The sequence below is a fragment of the Hesperophylax consimilis genome, chromosome 1 (assembly GCF_061612785.1).
Source record: "Hesperophylax consimilis isolate HC1 chromosome 1, BYU_Hcon_1.0, whole genome shotgun sequence".
Classification (NCBI taxonomy): Eukaryota; Metazoa; Arthropoda; class Insecta; order Trichoptera; family Limnephilidae; genus Hesperophylax; species Hesperophylax consimilis.
Genome location: NC_142836.1, coordinates 3999980 through 4022165, shown reverse-complemented (window position 1 = coordinate 4022165; position 22186 = coordinate 3999980). Strand labels below are relative to the sequence as shown.

The window sequence follows — 22186 nt, the reverse complement described above, 5'->3', positions numbered from 1 at the left end:
GTTCTACAAATTTATTAAACATAAAAAGAATAAAAAATAATAATTGTCTCTCACCAGCGCAGCGAAAATAACAACACGCATTTCGGAACCGTTTATCTCGCGCGAGTGCTTTTGTAAATCACTTTGGAGTCAATGGATTATGACGTCCATATAACTGAAATGTTGGAGCAAAAGTGGTATTTGACTTGTAAAAACAGCTTTGTAGATTTATACTGGTTGTGATGCATTAACCAAAAGCATTTTAAAGTTAATGGAAAATAAATAAATAATTAATATCAAAAGAGTAATTAATGTATGTTATCATTTATGTTACATCTACAGATTTCCGTAAAGTTTAAGAGTGGGTTTTGCAAGTTGACGACTCATTTCTGAGAGACTCCATCCACAGTTGTAGGCTATTTAATTTTTTTTTTGTTATTATATTTACTATGTTAGTATTTTTCTTCAAAGTCGGAAATTCGTGTGGCTAAGTGAAATGTAGTTCAATTTTTTTCTGAAATTTTCTATTGTTGATGATCATGTAATTATTAGAGTGCTTGCATTATGAACCAATGTTTTTGATAACTGCTCAGACCGTGCGCTCGGGTCGAGTAGTAGTAGTAAACGAATAGTAATTAATTATTCATTACTCATTACAAATACGACTCATTGAAGGTCAGCTTTTTATAAACTCCAGGCCCCAGTTCAATCTCGGGAAAATGTATTATTCTGTAACCATGATTCTGTCCGAGCCAATCAACTTACCAACTTACTAATTGTCCAATATGTACATGATACATTGACTCTAAGACGATTAACAACTTAATTGACAGCCCTGCCATCGTAGCCACTATTAAATTCCATGTATTGAAAAGGAACACACGACAATATGTAACATTCTTCTGCAACACATACACATCCAACTATCAGACACACTCACTAACCATAAAGATGCATGATCAGGGCAACAAGTTTAGGGGTAATATTGATTTATTTACTGACTCCATTTATAGAAGTAAGCGTAATTTATACCAGAACTTTGTTAAATCGTACAATTTATAGCGTTGGCAATGTACTTTTTAGGGATTTGTTTTATATTTAGTTTGTATTTTTTTATAACTGCTGTTTTACAAATATTGTTTAAAATTAAATTTAACGTTTTTTCATGCTTTAAAAACATTGTGTATAATTTTTTACTGTATATTCTAGGAATATTCTGTTCTTTTCATCCTAGTAAATAAAATAAAAATTATATAGGATACTCGATCTTTGAAACTCAGTGAATTCTGGCACTTAATGGCAAAATAATAAAATAACCACATAATAATATTCGTTATAAAATTGAATGAATTTTGAATAGGCAGATTGTCACTGAGTTCTGGCAGGAAATTGCCAATAGTGCACTCCCAGACACATACAAGTAATGCCGAAGTTCGCCGCTAGTCACGTCTGGTGCACATATCACCGCTGCCTTCACTTAGGAACTGAGAAGTTTTTTTAAGAACAACCTACCCTTTTGTGCATTATTCCTCCAAGTGTTATCATTGAACTGTGCTTTGGAACACCTTTTTGTTTTTGTTTTAATTGAGTTTCGCACTAGAGTCGCAATTGCCTCCATCCGTCTGGAGACAGTGAGGTCATGACACCCCCAAATGAGGAATGTTGCGAGGCTGTAGGTAGTATAGAGGGGAACGAGATGAGGAAGAGGAAGCATTTCAAGTAGCGTTTTGAATTTAAATGATGGTCTTTCACTAAATCGATTCTGAGAGTATCTTCCACTCTGGAACGTGTCGTAAAGAGCTATATTTCAAATATACATATTTGTTAAAAAAAATTATTAATTCATCCATTTAAAGATGACATAGGCCCTGAGAAAAATTATTTTCATGAATGCCTATGTCATATTTGGGGATGCTGTGTAGTGGACTTTTAAAGGAAAATAATGAGAGGAAGATCTGGGAAGGGAAAATATGTGAGGCATGGGTAGGAATTTTCGGGTCAGTGTGTCCAGGAGTGATTTGCCGTTTGAACTCATCTCTCCCACTGCGGTGCAACGTGATAGGTCGAGAGGGTCTCGCTGGAGAGGTCAAAAGATGTCTTAGAGAAATCTCAAAAGAGACCTTAACAATCATCACCCCATGAACCCGGGCACCCCTGCTAATTCACCAAACGTAGCGAACTACTTCTGGTGACCAATGGCAGAGATTTTGGTTATACAATGAATTGTTTCCGGGATGGCGGTACAAATACCCCCCTCAAAATGTATACTTTCGGACGAAGGGATTCGATCCTGCTAACACCGACTGCTTAGAAACTAATATTTTTATTTTCAATACAACAAGAAGTAAGTAGTTGTATTGAGTGTGTTGGATTACCTGCCTCCTAGCGAGCTGCAGCTCCCCGGGGATGTTTTTGACGCTGAGCACGAGGTGGTGCGCCATGAGGGCGTAGAACACCGCTATTACGGCCAGAGGAATGGCGTAGTACACGAGGAACCGGCCCAGCACGATGATGCGCGCGTACTCAGCGCCCCACTGCTCGGGGAAGGGGTAGCACACCCGGAACTGCAAACAAATTCATGTTATTTCAAATTAAACACTCTGTAGACAGATAATTCGCTTCACTATAGGTTCTGTATAGTTATCGTTTTGCAAATCATGTTGCAGTAGAGAATTTATTAGGCTTGTCAAAAAACATTGTGGATTTTTCTTCTGCTGATTTCTGTCATTAGTGATTTATTATGGTAGTAAGCACTGAAGAGATAACCCGATTAAACTGTTCTACACGGAGAAAAGTGATTATTGCTAATGTATTAAGAATCTCTTTAAATAATTTATAATCCGGTTAAAAACGGGATTGTGGGCCCTTAATGAATGAATTGATGGGTTTTCTGATAAACTTTTAGTAAAAGAGAAATGAAAAATGAGAATGTCGGAACACTTGTTCATAAAAATCAAGACAAATGCAGGGGTATGAACATGTGTTTCGATATATTGGTAAATTCACTGAAAGTTTATCAGGAAACGGCCTTAAATCACCTTTTTAACCGGATTATGGATAATTTGATGAGATTTTTTAATAAATTAGCAATACTCGTTTTCCTCCGTGATGGTCAAACATTGTGAAATATTGAAATTCTTTTCTAAACAGATAATCAATTTATTTGACTGTCTTGGGCCTAGGAGTCGAACTTTTGTATGTTAACTGGCAACATCAGTTTTCAATCAAATCTGTGTTGATAACACTTCTCTTGTTATTTTTTAAGGTGAAACCAAACTAACACAATACTCTGCAATATCTTGATGTATAATATTTACATTATCTATGGTAGAAAGATTGTAAATATATTATTACTGGTCCTTACATAAATAGTAAGATTTTTGATTCAATCAGGTGATACTCACATTCATGGTAAGGAGCAAAATTGCCTACCGTAAAAAAATTTAACATAGATAATTGTCTTTCAGCGGTTTTCTTTTTGCACTAAAATCTGCAACGATCTGATGACGGCTTGAATTTTAAAAAGCTGACTAAAATAAGATATCGGATCGAAAAGAGGTCTACGTCAAACGGCCACGTCCAATACTTATCCTAAGTACTTGACGATTAGGAAAATCACCATTATGCTGACATTGCAGTGAGAACGAGTCATACTGGACATCAACACCTTTTACATATATCGCAATGAAACTGTTATCTCAAATGAAAAGCTAGTGAATTAGAAGCATAACGAAGGTAACCGACATTACAGTAACAAATTCAACATTTCATTTGGACAAAGCCGGGCATGTGGATCACAGGTTAGTTATACATTTTGTGGGTTTCTTGCAGACGAAAATAAACAGAAATCACAATAAACATGAAGACCTGATGGCATACAAAGAAAAATCTGCTTTGGATGATAGGAGAAATAACTCGAAAAAATAATAAACTAGTATGAAAACCTAAGGTAGATAAAAATCATAATTAATTTATATATATAAATAAAAATGTAAGCGTTCGTTTGTTCAAAATCTTAAGTCTCCAAAAGTTTTTTACCGATTGCTTTGAAATGTTGACACAATGTTGCATTAGAATACACATGTGCTATATTAATATATGTATATATTAATATAATTTTTTAAAGTGCCATCTGTTGGACGTAAAAAAAACACGCCCTATTGTTTCTCTAGCTGCACAGACAGACTGAGCCACAGCAACGCATGACAGGGTACAGCTAGTTTTAAATTAAATGAATTACTTTGTAAACACCACTACTTAATCAAAAATGATCGACATATTTCAAAATCAATGGTTTCTTCGTCAGGATAATAATTAATTTAAAAGCAGACAACAATTATTAAAAATATGTAAAATAAAGAAACATTCTTTTTATTATTATTATTTATTCACATTAACAACATTGAGCGAATACAAAAAAAAATTCTTCCCTTTATAAATTTTAAATCAAATATCCCTGTCGAAGACTTAAAATACAATTTCTTATTAAATACTCTAAAAATACATACATTAGAAGATAGACGTAAAATAAACGATTTAACGTTCTTATTCAAAATACTTAACTCTAAATTCGACTGTTGTGAACTTCTGCAACTTATAAACATACATACACCTACAGTAACAACACGACAAAATACAATATTCTACAGCAGCACACATAAGCGTAACTACATTGCCCACTCTCCGATACAACGACTTCACACCATGGGAAATCATTACTTGGGTGATGTTGACATATTCAATACCAACTTGGCAAGTTTTGTGGATCATTTAAAACATTTATTTCAACAATACTCCTAAACACATCATGTAAACCAACAAATAGCTGTAATTTTTCTGTTTTTGTTTCATGTGTTTGTATAACTTGTTACATAGCTTTTATAAAATGTAATTTTATTCTTATTTTTTATGTTTGAAAGTATTTGTCAAATTAAAATTATACTACCAACCATGTAAAAGCCCTCTGGGCGTTAAATAAATAAATAAAATAAAAATAAAATATAAATATAATATATACCTCTAAATCTTTTATAAACTAAAACAAATATGTATACAAAAAAATCTTTTATAAATTAATATAAGACAATTACGGAGTAACTAAAATGTCTAAATAACAAACAAAAATATATTATTAATGCGAAAATGAATTTAGGAGAAGGCTATTTTAAAAAAATATTTAATTATTCATCATTTTCAGTTGACTATTAACATTTTTTTCTGATTTCTAATTAATATAATTGTAAACTCATGGTATATTCGTACGTAAACTTTTGAATCCTTTAAATCAAAAGAATGATTTATTTCCAAAATGTTGTTGGCAAATTACGATGAATTCTGATTTTTCATACACCTTAGATTCTCCGTAACTTATTAAAAAGTTACAATCGTCACAAATGAACTTATAGACTCCTGATTTGTTTAAAATATCATCTTTATCAAGTTATTAATTTTATTTAAATTAAGCTGCCGCAACATATTTATTTTGCAATAATTATTGAACAAACATGTACATTTTTAAATAAAATTTCTATAATATAGGCACTTAAGAATAATTTTTTTTAAGTTAAATTTATTTTGCCACGGAGCTTTCTTGTGAACGACCGACACAAAAAATTATACTTAAAAACGAATAATTCAAACACCTTTTTTTAATACCTACATTTTGTTTTTACGCGATTTTCATTTTCGTCTAGACTATTGATTGGTATATAATCCCTTTTTATATTTCCTTTCCCTAGCTCATTCCCATTCCCTGCTCTGAAATATATATTTTTTAATGTTTGAACTGGTGAAAGAATTATTTGTATATTTTCCATAGTTCACTCCTACGTAAATAAATAAACATTGCTTACATTGTGGTGAGATTCCACTTTGTCTTATTTTATCGCCCGCTTTCACTAGATTCAAGTATTCACTGTTGTTAAAAAAAGCATTTGGATCCCAAGTTTATCTGTAAAGTAAGAAAAGATATTGCTTTCCAAGTGTAATAAAGTTTCTGTCTTCCGGTTTGTTCGACCTGAAAAAGATCACGACAAAAAATAATGAAGAACGATCTACAAAACGATTTACGAAATGGTCAAAACTATAAAAAGGAAAAAAAGAAAGACAAATATAACAATTTGTTTGGCAACCAAAATTCTAATTGATAAGAATACTTTTAACTTATGTTATGCGACATTACAAGATGTTCTGTTCATTTAATTTCTTAACCTTCTGGTTTGAAAAGACCATCAATATTTGTTGATATTTATTAACAAAATTATATCGCTTATTAAACATTATACAGGTGATAAACGGAGGTACTTGACTTACTTTAACTGGTAATGCTGGACATTATTTGGAGTAAAAACTGTTTATAAAATTTATTTATAATTTTATTACTATTATTATTAGACATTGGATTGTAAGTGTCAGGATGGGGGTTAAGCGGTTACTCGTCTTAGTAACCAGAAACATGTGACAAATATTTTATGTTTGTCTTTGGAAATTTTTTTTTTAAAAAAACCTCAAAATCACCGTTGACCAACATTGAGAACCGTTTTTACAATATGAAATATCGACAAACCTTTTGGCCGTGAAAATGTTAATTCATATTTAATGAAAATCTTTAAATGCAAATTCAATTATATTAAATGAAAAAATACACTTTGTAAAACACCACTTTCATTTTGAATTAATATTAACAGCCAACCAGGTTTCGCTTAGCTCAAGCTTCGTCAGGGCTTATTATATCAACTAAAGTTATTTTCATACAGACACATACATATAGAAGAAAATAAAACAATGAGTGAAAGAGATAGAAATAAAATACACGAGTGAAAGAGATAGAAATAAAAAAAGCAGACACCTTATTAGTGCTATAACGAGAAAGGATGTAGACTGATTACAGGATGGGTAGGAAGGGAGGGGGAAGGGAAGAAACAGTTTTATCAGAGGTTAATGGAATAAATTAAATATTGGACTATCAGTTAAATTGATTTGATTGTTGTATATTTGATTTATTATTGACGGTTTTTTTCATTTCGAGGGCTTCGAAATTGTTTAACCCAAAGATATTAGAATAATAAGAGAATTCAATTCATTTGTGAAAACCCATTTTTTATTGAAAAAGAAGTCAAAAATTGGGTATTTATATAATAGAGAAATATCTACGTATTTGAAATTTAATTTATACAAAGCAAAATATCAGTACATTTTAATTCTACAGTGAAATTATTTATTTTTAATACAAACAAAAACTTATAATTGCTTTACTTTTCAAAGTACACAATTTCTTCAAACTTTTAAAATAAAATTTCTAAAGTAAAAGTTTAAAATAAAACACCAACACAACCGTTGAAAGGTCCATACAAAAATGCATAAGGGAAAAATTTGATGGGGAATCAGAAATAGAGTATTTTTTTAATATGACTGGGGGCCTACTCAGATAGATTGAAATAAGATAATCATGGCTCTTTTACATTATTAATTATTAGCTTACGAAGTTATTTCACTTTCATACAGGTGTAGGTATGTAGATGTTTCACTTTGTGGACATTTACTGTTTTTTAAATCCGTTTTGGGTAGATATTTCTCTTTGTGAAAGCGTTCTTAGATTTTGTTAACATTTTTAATCCAAATAATGTCAGGAATCTCTTGTTTAAGTTAGTCAAGAACATCACTTAAAACCCATTTGAATACAGATTAGTAGCACAAGCGGGAAACTGTTAAATAAACATTACATTAGCTGTCGATTTTTTGGTATAACCTTCGTTTTTGACTTTCAAAGCTTTTCCATCCTGTATGGGTCAAAAAACAGAAAAAATCTTTAATAAATTCGAAATGCTTAGATCGATTTTTTTTAATTTTTATTTTTAACCAGTTTAACTATTGTAGGTAATACGAATTTCCGGACACCGTGTACAAAATAAATCATCAACTTCTTAATTCAGTGGGACTGTGAAACAAAAATTGATGTATTCTTTATTCCCTTGGAGGAATGATGTAAATATTTCCTCCAATGTTATACAACACAAGAGTCCCAACTGCCAAGACGTTAGCGAAGGAAGGGAAAAGGTTTGGTGACTCATATTATCCTAGCTATTCAGATCGAGCAACATATATACTAGGGTAAGCACGTTTCAATTGAAACTGGTTATCTATTATGATAAAAGAGTAAACTAATCAATGTAATCTCCATTCCTAGTTCGGTCCCTAAAGACTCGAAATGGTATCTCCAGATGTTCCTCCATTGCGCTCTTTGGGTGACTTGTTAGCTCTATTTAAACCACGTGTACCAAATCTAATAACTAGGTCAAATATCACATTCCCCTGTGTAAACCCTTTACTAGACTTCATAATCTAGTTAACGAATATGAATATAATGTCATTTAAAATTTCAACTCCTCCCTTTCAGTAATAAATTTCGTTTAATTAGGTAAGTCTTTATTTCACTCTATCGGTTCAAACGTGTGACCATTATGATAATATTCCTCTTTGTTATTTAACTTATTCCCTTCGCTTTAATTAATATTTGTTCTTAATATCTTGCTTATATTATGTAATATTCTGTAATTACATGAATAAACAAACCTTTTGTTAAAATGCACATCTTGGAAGAACTTTGTGTAAATCAGAGGTTCCCAAAGTGGTCTATATGGACCCCCAAGGGTCGATATCGGGATGCTGGGGATCTATGTCAGCGAGAAAAAAATTTGAGGGTCCACGAGTTTCAAATGGGGGTACATACGAGCGGACCCCCATTTACCTCAAGTCAACATTTAGGAGTTTCGTAAATGAAACAATAGACCTAACACAAATATAATAGACTAAGAAATTACTTATTTGATTTTTGTATTTTTATATTTCGTAAAATTGTTAATTGAGGTAAATAAATAGAGTCTTCGTTCCTTTTCTAATCAGAATTAATATATTCAAACAAAAAATTGCACATTGGAAGCCTTGAATTTTCCTAGCTCCCCAACTTGTTTTTGAAAAACTTCCAGGGTAATAATAACGTTCAATATTTAAATGCACTTCACACAGACTTCAAAACTAAGTTTGAGGACATTTTGACTGTGGAAATGCAACGTTGAAGAATCAGATATTATGTGACAAGAAGAACTGACCGGAATAAGCACTTACAAAAAACTTAAGGGGCAGTTCTGTAGGGCTAGCTACAGAAAGAAATTCCCGTTGCTTATCCTGTTTCATTTTCATTTGGTGTAATACCTCACAAGGGTGCCCCTGTCTTGTAATATTCTCCATCTTTTCGCCATTTTTTTATTTGCTTAAAACAATATAAAATTTTCTTCTCTCTTGGCTATGACCGATATTTCATTTTTTTTCTAAGGCTTTGCATATGTGTTCGCAGGGATGGAAAATTCCTCCCCTACAACACATAAGCCTCCATGAAAATTGGACCCCTTTTCATTGATATCTACAGAAAGCTACTTAAAGCTCTCTTGTACTATATATCTTTATAGACATATGTACTTAACTAATTAATACGTTATTTACGAACTTGAATGCAAATATTTCCGTATTTATATTGTAATTAAATTCCATCAAACGTTGTGTAATTTTTTGATTTATGATATAGGATTTTAATTACTTTCATTTTGTGGTAACCCTCTCGGTTCTGATCAAGGCGTTGCGTTTCAAAATTGTATTGGTCTTTCCATTGCAAACCTAGACTTAAATGATTTCTCTGAATGAGCTAGCTTCCCTATTGTAACTATTCTGATTCCCTGCACCCTAACAAAGTCGTAGTTAATCGCAGGTAAAAGATATTATACATGTTTATTTGAACAGGTGATTAAATATAACTCAAATGGTCAATTGTTAGTAAATTTGATTTTGGTAAACTCTTGTGTCTGTTTGGCGCCACCCTTTATGATTCTGCTGCTATAAGGTACATGTAAAGATTGATTTAGTAGGTTAATGTAATTAGTTAATTGCATATTTGACAAACTCGGAATAGCCCATTTGCTGGCATAATTTGGCTCCTAACCTCCTACAAGTAAACGAGATGATCGTGAGTCAACAAGAAATTCGCACAATCTTTTGACACGGTTCATTGATTGGTGCCTAAGTCACCGCGTCCCAATGAACCTTCCACGTCATCATGCACTGCCTTCAAGTTTCCCCTCGGGTCCCGATACCCCCAAATTCCGACCCCTCCTTGGACTACAATTTACTTAGGGCGAACCGGTTTCGTCCTATATACAATCATATACTCACGGTTGGTGTGGACTTACGGGTCGTGAATCCTCATTCCACGTTTAAGAGACAATGCGAGAGTGGTCCAGAAGACCTAAAATGCAAGCTGTATGCAGGTCCGCATTCTCCAGTAAACAGTACATACGAATAAATATATGTATACATACGTTTTGGGAAAGGTTTATAACTTGCAATACGAGGCTATCTACCTCGCATTCCAAGCTCGGATCTCGCACAAAGAGTTCTGCGAAACTCTAGGCTTGGTAACCGAATATATACGTAAGAATAAGGTTATACGAATAAATACTAGTAGAATAAGATCTTATTGATAGTTTGTTTTTTGGAGAGCTATCGAACTCCAGGCTTTTTGTTTGGTTTTGACGTTTTTATTTAAGAAAATCGTCATCTCTATTTGGTTTGGTTAATGGTCTTGTTATAGGAGCGACCACTGCCTCCTATCGGATGAACTGTATTTTTCTTTCCCCAGGATTCAACATTAGATTTAGTTCATCCTATCCCGTGATTTTTCAACTGTTTCATGTAATTGATTGCCACATAAGAGGGTACACGACTCTCAACTGTCTCAGGCAACTGATGGGGGTCTGTTTGAGCACCCAATCAATAATATTCAAACGTTTTCGTATAATATTTCGATATAAATCTTACTAACCCGTGATTTTTCAATTGTCGATTGTGAATGATAGGTATTTGTAAGCACGCAGCTTCCAGCTGTTTCAGGTAACTAATAAAAATCTATGCGACTATCTAATCAATGGTATTCAAGTGTTTCATGTAATTATGCGATATAAATCTTGCTAAACCGTGATTTTCAATTGTCGTTTGTGAATGATAGGTATTTATGAATACGCAAAAATCGCTGCACATTGTACAATGACATCCTGGTGATTGTCTAGTTGCGGCCAAAGTCGTTTTCAAACTATGCAGTTGACCCAGTTCCCCGTACGTTTTTATTTGTAAACAAATAATGTAAACATCTCCTGACACACTAACCTAAATGTGAGATTTGTTTATTTTAAAATTCCTTAGAAGTCACTTGTGCCTCTTTAGTTTTATTGTGCATTATTAATTAAAATATTTTTAATTCCTTTTTGAAGTTAAACTATTTATTTCATTTTCCGGATTTAGTAAATTTACTAGAAGTTAAATGAAGAATAAATATAAATATATATATTTAAGTACACATATCTCGATTGTCAAAATATGTTAAATAAGAGTACATATATTAATAAATAAATATAAAATATATGATTCTACATAGTCTTGAATATTAATAAATACATATTTTCTTTTTCAATAATATAGATATGTCCTCGGGTAGGTATTAAAATCGCTACCATTTCGATGCTTCGATTAATAAATAAAATACATATATATAATTACATTACTCATATATATATTCTTTATATACAATATATTATTTTATATTTATATATATATACACAAATACACAATATACATATTTTAATGTGTAATTCTTTGTTTTGTTGTTTTAATAATTTAAATGATATACCATGATCAGCTGTGCCTCCTCACTCCTTGGGCCTGAAAATTATTTATAAAAGGAAAACTCACCCCCTACAAGATTTTTCCGGTTGGGAGGTACACAACAAATCTTGTCGAAGAAAATCCTACCTAATTAACTGTATTTTTCAACTAATTTCAAAATAAATCTTTTCGACTATTTATTCCTATTTAATATTTTATTTCTTGCTTGATTCATATAAATTAGCTGATATTTAATATTTGTGATATAGATGTGCCGGAAAACTATAAATTATTTAGTTCGAACTATTTTTGTTATTTTCACTCCTTTTTAAATTTTTTTTTTATATAAATTTATAAGAAAGTTCATTCTGAATTGCGCAAACTTTTAATTATTTCGATTCTGAATAAATTAAATATCTGTTAAAACTTTCTTCTAAATTGCACTGGTTTCATCAATATTTTAACCTATCCACATTTAGTTTTTTTTTTTTTTGAACTATTTCTTTTTGAACAAAAGGTTGGGCGTTTATTATTATTGAATCCTTTTTTGTTTTTGTGTTTCTTTTAAACTAAGATGAGGGTATTTACTATTAATAATTTAAACAAAATTATAATCTATTTTTAAATATTAATTCGCGAACACGTTCACTCTTGATTAACGATAAAAACTCTCAATTAGATCTGAATGTTTTCACTTTGAATGAAATAATAATTTTTAAAATTTTATTTAATTCACAATTCACTTTTTAGCACTTCTCACTTTACACTTTTAAGCACTGAATTTAATATCTATCTTGTTTTTAACACTGTTTGATTAAATTAAACAGACTTATTAAAATTTCACTGATTCTAGTACTTGTACTATTCACAAATTCTCTAAGTCCAGGGACTTATTTAAAATTTAACACTTAGACTTGTTCAAAATTTAACACTTATAGATATTTCACTGTCAATTTTTACCAAGAAACGTAGTACTGCGGCGTATGCACCTCTTCAAAACCTCGACTGACTGTCCCAAAACTGGTGTGTACCTTTATTTTATACCCCTCTCAGGTTCCAAATAACGTATCTGAATTTCCTTTGATAATCAATTCTATCTTTTAACAACTCGCAAATCCGAACATACCTTCCCCTAATTTCAATTGTCTCTACATACGATCTTCTGTTTTCCGGCTCTGGGCGGTGGTCAGTTTTTATCTCACGACTCTAAATCGATAGGGTCCGAATCGGGTAAGTCTGCGTTAATCGCCCAAGCTTCCTTTGTCCCCTGTTCATACAAAATGTAGTTAAAATCTCATGATTTTGCGTTCCTTTTTTTTCTCAATTCGCGATAGGTCTATCCTCAATAACATATATATAGATCTCAATTTTATGCATCTCGCGTGAAAAATGATCAAATCCGTGTTGAAATCTTTACTATGCATTTTTGAATTTCGATTTGTCTAAAATCTACTTAATTTTATTGTCACCTATATGAGCTTTTCCATTTTCACCCGTACCTTCTCTCTTTATGTCGCAGATTTGAGTTTTCCTTATTTTTTTGGATTTTCTTTTATTCGCGACGTTTTCCTGCACAATTTTCTTCTTTATTCTTTTGTTATTTCTCATAACTCTATAACTAATTATTTTCCAAGTCGTATTTATTTATTTCACGGATAAATTTGAATTGTATCACTTTTCCCCACTTGGATCATTCTTTATCACCGTTCTTTACCCTTTCTTTTATCTTTTCTCCACTTTTTCCGATGTGTGTGGTCTCCAGAAAAATTTCATACTTCATTTATTATTAATTAATATATAGTTTTCCACACTTCCATGGGAGATATACCTAATTTGACTCTGGGGTATCTGTCACTTTTATTGCCTTACTTGATCTCCGCCCCATCTCCTATCTCTTACATACAAGATTTCACATATATCATACGTCTGGACCAGAGGCGGCTCTAGGGATTCAGTCGTGGTAGGTCATTTGAAAAAAATGTGTGACTAATCTTTATTTGATATTGTGAAAAATGCCCATATATTATTAACTATATCAATTTGTTATAGAGTTTTAGAGTCGCGGACTCTAAATAAATATTATGTTAATATAATAAATTGGAAATAAATACACAATCCATGTACTTACGGCAAATTATTTTTAAGATATTAAGTTTTAATGTAGTTGTCCACAACATTAAAATAAATAAAATCAGTGTTTGATTCTATTTGACAATGATTTTTTACGTTTTTTGTTTTGTTTCATTCTAAATCGATAACAACATAAATAATTATTCTAATCCTTTCCCGAACTATGCAATTGAAAAACAACCATTGTTCCACACACTACAAGCGTGTAAAATGAAAAAACGACATTTGTTTATGTCACCATCTCTGTAAAACATATAATATTCACCGTGTTGTCTCCCCCACGGTCATGACCTAAGCGTCCCTAAACTTTCTTCAGAAGCTAATTTTTACTTCGACGAAAAATATAGTGCCATCTCGTTTATTCTATGGCGCGCGTAGGGACAGAAGATGCCAAATTGGACATTCTTTAAATTGACCCAGCGAATCGTGTGGACTTGTGAATGAAAGCTTCTATTAGAGACAACAGATGTCACTGCTAGTCACTCGCCGCCGCCGCTGTTTCGCGTTACATTTTAAATGTTTTGATGCACATAATTGATTATTATATTTATTATTGTTGTCTTATAATTTTGGGGGGTCAAACACCAATTGACCTAAGGGAAGAACCGCCACTGGTCTGGACATCTGTTTACGTTCCAAATTTTGGTACTAGACTCGTAAATTTTATTTAATTTCAAACCTATTAATTTTAATTTCTTTTGCTTTATATAAATATCTCATAAGCCCAACGTTAAAGTTAATCGCTTTTCTAATGGCTTATCACCTTAACGTAAATAAGAATCATGTTCGAATTTCGATTGTTTATCCTCTGAAATACACATGAGACTGTCAACCTTTTATCTCATGTCACTTTTCTACAGTCTTGTGTAACTCTTATATCTATCTACCCTGATAATCATGTAAAATGTCTACTTTTCCTGAATCTAATCTATCGCTATATGTTTAACTTTACTGCCTTCCTCTGATACTCAATTTTCATGTCCCTAGGACCTTTGTAGCAGCTCAAAATCTCTGTGTTATCCTTCCATTCGGTCGCCGCACTTTTCTAAAATGTCTATTTTTTTTTGCGAGATTTTCATTCAAAATTGATTTACCAATATGTCCGCTTCATCTTAAATTGATAACGATTAGTTTCCATTGTTTCCAAAACTCTCACCTCTCTTTAGTACGATCTTTATCGAACTTGACACCCTCCTTCTATCATAAATAATTGTACTACAGTTGAAAATTCTGCCAGTAATTTCCCTAAGTTTTTCCGCCCTCTCTTATACTATCACGTTTATAATTTTTTTTCATTGCATTTTTGTGTGTGTGCTTTACAACTTGTAAAACTTCCAAAGCCCTCGATTTCAATGGTTCGATACCTCATAAATGTCTCAGTTATTGTAAACATTCCCAGGACTTGTTCCCTTGAACGTCGATGTTTACTCTATAGTGCATTTACCTCTAATTTTTGTGGGAAAGAAGAAGCCATTACTTATCTTTTTTATCGCCGGGTCCAAAGTTCAAAGTCTTCCGTAGACACACGCCTTTCCGTTCACTGATTGGTTTCTCAAAATTTTATAGCTTTCGTTTAGATCTAATTGGCTGACACCCTTCAATATTTATTTTCAGGCCTAGATAGGGGGTTCCTTTCTCGTCTTAGACGATTTTACGACCTCTCTGCTTTCGTCCCGGAACCTTGATTTAATTCCAACTATTACAGGTGCCTATTGCAAGCAAACTGAATTACTTTTTAAATCAACAGATGTCGCTAGAATGACGGTTTTCATAAATAATTTGCATATTTTTTTGCAGCTATGGTTTATCTGTTTTTTCACTGTGATTTAAACCTTTCATCACAGTCTACACAATGTAAAGACAGAGCAACTATACCGCAACCCGGTTGTTGGGCAGGCAAGGGAAGGGAATATTTTTACTAAAAAAATAAACGATTATCACATGGGACGTTAATAGTTTTAGGAAAATTCAATATTCGGCAGGCAGGGGGTCTACGGAAAAAAAAAATTGGCAAGTGGTCTACGGGGCAAAAAAGTTTGGGAACCTCTGGTGTAAATGGTAACCGTAAATAAATAAATCATCTGATTGGTCCCACCTCACGCAACATCTGCATCGTTTGTTACCCGTGTACATAATTGCCACTGGAGATTTGTGTAGAAGGTGTTAGGAACTTTATGTAATGAATAACAAGGATCATTGTCGAACTATGGGAGTTTATTTTTGTAAGTGAAATTTTTGCTATTTATATTAGCGGAAATAGTTTTAGTAGGCATAGGCAGGAGTCAATAGAATTTTATGAATTTAAGCAGCTGTAAAGCATTTCTTGGACATCCCCTCATCACTGACCATCACAAAACGCAGAGGCTGACAGTAAAAACCTAATAGGAATAAGGGTAAAACTCTGAAGATGGCTACGCATACAGTATTGACGAAAAGCTAGCCTGATTTTACTTTGCCATGGCATTAATTGATTAAATTATAATTCAAGGTTCCCAGCTCCACAATTTCCAGAACCCAATCAAAATCTTGTTATTTGTAATTACTGTAGAATAAATGTTATTTGTAGGTTAACGAAAACATTTGAGTGGTAAATTCGATTTTCATAAAACGAAAAACAATTTATTGGATTTGGGCTGTTAAAGTAAACCCTCAGACAACACTTTACTACTGTAATCAATAATACAATTTAGGCAAAGTAACAACAACTGACCGTGTCGATTTATTAGTTTTGGAAACATAATAACTATGAAAAAACATACACTTAGTAAGACACCACTTTATTTTTGAATTAATAACAATAGCCAACCGGGTTTCGCTTGTCCCAAGCTTCATCAGGACTAAATATCAACTAAAGCAAATTAGATACAGGCACATATAAATATAGGTAAATGAAAACAATGAGTGAAAGAGATACAAAACAGATAGAAAGAGATGCAAATAGAAAATGTGGAGACAAATTATTAAGGATGATGAGGAGGGTGGGGGGGAAGGAAATAACAGTTTCAGCGGCGGAATAAATTTAATATGGGACTATCAGATAAATTAATTTGGTTATTTATTATATTTAAATTATTATTAACTGCTTTTTTTATTTCAAGGGCTTCTAAGTTGTTTAATCTAATTCCAGATCCATTTTTATGCAATATTTTAGTTCCCGAGATTTTATCGAATGAATGATTAGATTCTATTAAATGATTCGCGAATTCTGAAAAGGCATTATTGTTTAAACATCGTAAATGTTCTTTTACTCTTAAGTTGACATTCCGGGCCGTTTTTCCGATATAAAAAGCAGAACAATCATTACAATTAAGTTTATATATGCCCGAGTGGCTTAGTTTGTCGTCTTTATCTTTAGTATTAATTAAGTATTTACTTAAATTATTATTAGTGTAAAAAGCGGGTTTTATTTCAGATGGGAATTTTTTAACGCTTAAAGAAGAAAAGTTATTTGTATACAGAACTCTACGCCATTGGAATGTTTGATTTATATTTATATTATTAGGGTTATAAGATTTGTTAAATAGGAATTTATTTGATGCTATTTGTTTCAATTTTTTATTAAGAATATTGTCTATTAGTTTTGTATCATACCCGTTGTTTAAAGCGATTTGTTTAATGATGGATAATTCGTTGCAAAAATTATTATTATTCAACGGAACGGTAACCAATCTATGAATCATGGAGTGAAATGCTGAATGTTTGTGGGATATAGGATGGTTGGATGAATTGTGAATTGTAATATCAGTATACGTGGGCTTACGATAGATATTAAATTCAAATTTATTGTTAATTATACTTAAAGTTAGGTCTAGAAAATTCAAGGTTAAGTTTGTACCTAATTCTACAGTGAATTGAATTTGTTTGTGAAAGGAGTTTAATATTTTAAGAAAAGAGTTTAATTGTCTTTCAGTGCCTGTCCAAATGCAAAAAACATCGTCAACATATCTTCTCCATAGTAAAATATTCTTTAAGAGAGGTGAATTTGAAGCAAAAATATTGTTTTCTAAGTTATTCATAAAGATGTCAGCGATAAGGGGGCTTGTAGGAGCGCCAATTGCTAGTCCCTCTCTCTGCTGGTAAATAACATTATTGTATTGGAAGTAATTTTGATTCAAACAAATATTAAAAAGACGAGATAAATCATTAGCTAAATCTTTAGACAAGTGAGAATTATTCAGTAAATTAGAAATTAGGGTTTTGCTTTCAGTGACAGGTACATTAGGGAATAAGTTGACTACATCGAAAGATATTAATTTGCAATTACTGGGAAGAACCAGGTCCTTTAGTTCATCGATTAATGCTAATGAGTTTTTGATAGTATATTTTGGGAAAAACACATTGGCATCGTTAAATACTTTTGTTATAAATGAAGATAATTTAAAATTGGGGGAATTACAACAGGACACTACAGGGCGAATGGGGCTGAAAGAAGACCTCAAGAATGCCTACAAAAAACGGAACAATATAAAATTAAAACTCAAACTCCTACATATTGAACTTGTTCATGAACTTCATCCTGTTGAATGGGACCTGTTCGATGATAAAATCCGAAACTTCGTCTCTATTAAAGCTTTTAAAAAACGTGAGATCTTAAACAAAAAACTGAAAAATCTGTGCAGTATTCAACAAACTTTAGATAATAGTGCCCATGTAAAACCTACACATCAGTTTTTTGACCGTGTCAAAAATCTTTCTTCTGGACATTTTAACAATCAAGAAATTTCCCTTTTATCTAAAGGTCTTAAATATAACTTGAAATATAATAAAAATGACTTCGATAATGCTGTTGAAAACGTTGCTGTGGACATCGAAACTGCTCTGCATAATAAACCAAAACCGTTTCTATACAAAAGTGCTGAAAATTTTAAAAAATTAATCCCAAAATTTAATCTTAACCTTAAAACAGATCCAGAAGCCCACATCATGAAGAGTATCCGGAATAAGTTAAAAAATGACAACTTAATTTTAACAAAAGCCGACAAAGGCAACACTGTCATCATATTAAACAAAAGTGATTATAACACAAAAATTGAAGATTTCATCAAAAATGATGTGTTTAGTGTCTTACCATCTGACCCTACATCTAAATATTTAGATAGTATAAAATGTGCTATAAAAAATTCTAAAAACTCCATTTTTCAGGATGATTCTTATAACCAAACAAAGTTTTTAACAAAAAACCCCAAAGCACCAAAACTTTATGGATTTCTGAAAATCCATAAAAGTAATTGCCCCATTCGCCCTGTAGTGTCCTGTTGTAATTCCCCCAATTTTAAATTATCTTCATTTATAACAAAAGTATTTAACGATGCCAATGTGTTTTTCCCAAAATATACTATCAAAAACTCATTAGCATTAATCGATGAACTAAAGGACCTGGTTCTTCCCAGTAATTGCAAATTAATATCTTTCGATGTAGTCAACTTATTCCCTAATGTACCTGTCACTGAAAGCAAAACCCTAATTTCTAATTTACTGAATAATTCTCACTTGTCTAAAGATTTAGCTAATGATTTATCTCGTCTTTTTAATATTTGTTTGAATCAAAATTACTTCCAATACAATAATGTTATTTACCAGCAGAGAGAGGGACTAGCAATTGGCGCTCCTACAAGCCCCCTTATCGCTGACATCTTTATGAATAACTTAGAAAACAATATTTTTGCTTCAAATTCACCTCTCTTAAAGAATATTTTACTATGGAGAAGATATGTTGACGATGTTTTTTGCATTTGGACAGGCACTGAAAGACAATTAAACTCTTTTCTTAAAATATTAAACTCCTTTCACAAACAAATTCAATTCACTGTAGAATTAGGTACAAACTTAACCTTGAATTTTCTAGACCTAACTTTAAGTATAATTAACAATAAATTTGAATTTAATATCTATCGTAAGCCCACGTATACTGATATTACAATTCACAATTCATCCAACCATCCTATATCCCACAAACATTCAGCATTTCACTCCATGATTCATAGATTGGTTACCGTTCCGTTGAATAATAATAATTTTTGCAACGAATTATCCATCATTAAACAAATCGCTTTAAACAACGGGTATGATACAAAACTAATAGACAATATTCTTAATAAAAAATTGAAACAAATAGCATCAAATAAATTCCTATTTAACAAATCTTATAACCCTAATAATATAAATATAAATCAAACATTCCAATGGCGTAGAGTTCTGTATACAAATAACTTTTCTTCTTTAAGCGTTAAAAAATTCCCATCTGAAATAAAACCCGCTTTTTACACTAATAATAATTTAAGTAAATACTTAATTAATACTAAAGATAAAGACGACAAACTAAGCCACTCGGGCATATATAAACTTAATTGTAATGATTGTTCTGCTTTTTATATCGGAAAAACGGCCCGGAATGTCAACTTAAGAGTAAAAGAACATTTACGATGTTTAAACAATAATGCCTTTTCAGAATTCGCGAATCATTTAATAGAATCTAATCATTCATTCGATAAAATCTCGGGAACTAAAATATTGCATAAAAATGGATCTGGAATTAGATTAAACAACTTAGAAGCCCTTGAAATAAAAAAAGCAGTTAATAATAATTTAAATATAATAAATAACCAAATTAATTTATCTGATAGTCCCATATTAAATTTATTCCGCCGCTGAAACTGTTATTTCCTTCCCCCCCACCCTCCTCATCATCCTTAATAATTTGTCTCCACATTTTCTATTTGCATCTCTTTCTATCTGTTTTGTATCTCTTTCACTCATTGTTTTCATTTACCTATATTTATATGTGCCTGTATCTAATTTGCTTTAGTTGATATTTAGTCCTGATGAAGCTTGGGACAAGCGAAACCCGGTTGGCTATTGTTATTAATTCAAAAATAAAGTGGTGTCTTACTAAGTGTATGTTTTTTCATTCAATATGTCACACCCCAAAGTATTTGCTTCCTTCGAAAATACATAATAACTACTTTATGAATCCCTTTTTTGACAATATTCTTATTCGGTTTATAATTTCAAAATAATTTTATTAATATTTTATAATTTTATTAATTTCAAAATTGGTATTCCTATTATTGAAATCAATTATGTCAATTTAAGCAGTAAACTTAACTTATCGAAATTATCTGAAAGGCGAAAAATATTTGATCTCCTTTTATTATATAAAATTGTTCATTCAAGGTTAGACTGCCCTGACACTATAAACTTGCTATCTTTACATATACCTCCAAAATATACTAGACGGAATATTTTATTCTACAATAATAACTTTGCTACGAATTCTGTGTTAGAAAGAATACATAGGTTGGGCAATGAACTAAGTGATGTCGCTGACATATTTAATTTAAACTTCAAAACATTTAAAGCCGAATTAGTCCACCACTTTTTAAATGTAAATAATGTATGAGAAATCATTATATTTTATTTTTTGGAATAACTTTTATTGAGTAAAACCTCAAATTATAATATTTAATTATTGAAGACAATATTAGCGATTTCTAAACGAAAATCTGAAACAGAAAAATCAGAAAAGGATACGGTCACATCTAGGACTCGAACTCAGGACCCCTGTCTTTCCGGGATACAGCTCTACCAACTGAGCAAATGGGACCCTATCCCCCTCGGTCACTTTTAACTGTATCATACTTCGAATAAAAACTACCAAGATTGTCTGCAGTTTTCACCGCACATTTTTACTGGCAACTATCTTTATGTATGGTCGCAAGATTCAACCCGAACTAAGTGCAATCTAGACAGCGTCTTTTTAGATAAACCTATCTTATTTTTTTATATTTTTAATGTGCGACATCTATTGACTTTTTCTGCAAGTTTAGAATGAATTCATTCTTGACTTGCAAAAAAGTCAATAAATGTCGCACATTAAAATAAAAAAAATAAGAAAGGTTTATCTAACAGACGCTGTCTAGATTGCATTTAGTTCGGGTTGAATCTTGCGATCATACATAAAGATAGTTGCCAGTAAAAATGTGCGGTGAAAAATGAAGACAATGTTAGTAGTTCTTATTCGAAGTATGATACACTTAAAAGTGACCGAGGGGGATAGGGTCCCATTAGCTCAGTTGGTAGAGCTGTGTCCCGGAAAGACAAGGGTCCTGAGTTCGAGTCCTAGATGTAACCGTATCCTTTTCTGATTTTTCTGTTTCAGATTTTCGTTTAGAAGTCGCTAATATTGTCTTCAATAATTAAACATTATATTTTATTTCGATTTTCTATTGTTTGTTTTATACTGTTTTTAAAAATGAAATTTGTAATTTGTATGAACTTAAAAGCCCAATTGGGCGTCAATAAATAAATATCTCTAACTTTTTGAAAATCCACAGAAATTTTAATAATTTTATTCGCTTTGTTTTAGTGTCAA

General features: G+C 31.8%; 1 pseudogene; it reads right to left on the bottom strand.

The window, feature by feature from the left end:
* Positions 1 to 22186, bottom strand: part of LOC149426145 (neuropeptide CCHamide-1 receptor-like) — a 197672-nt pseudogene that overhangs the window by 85573 nt on the left and 89913 nt on the right.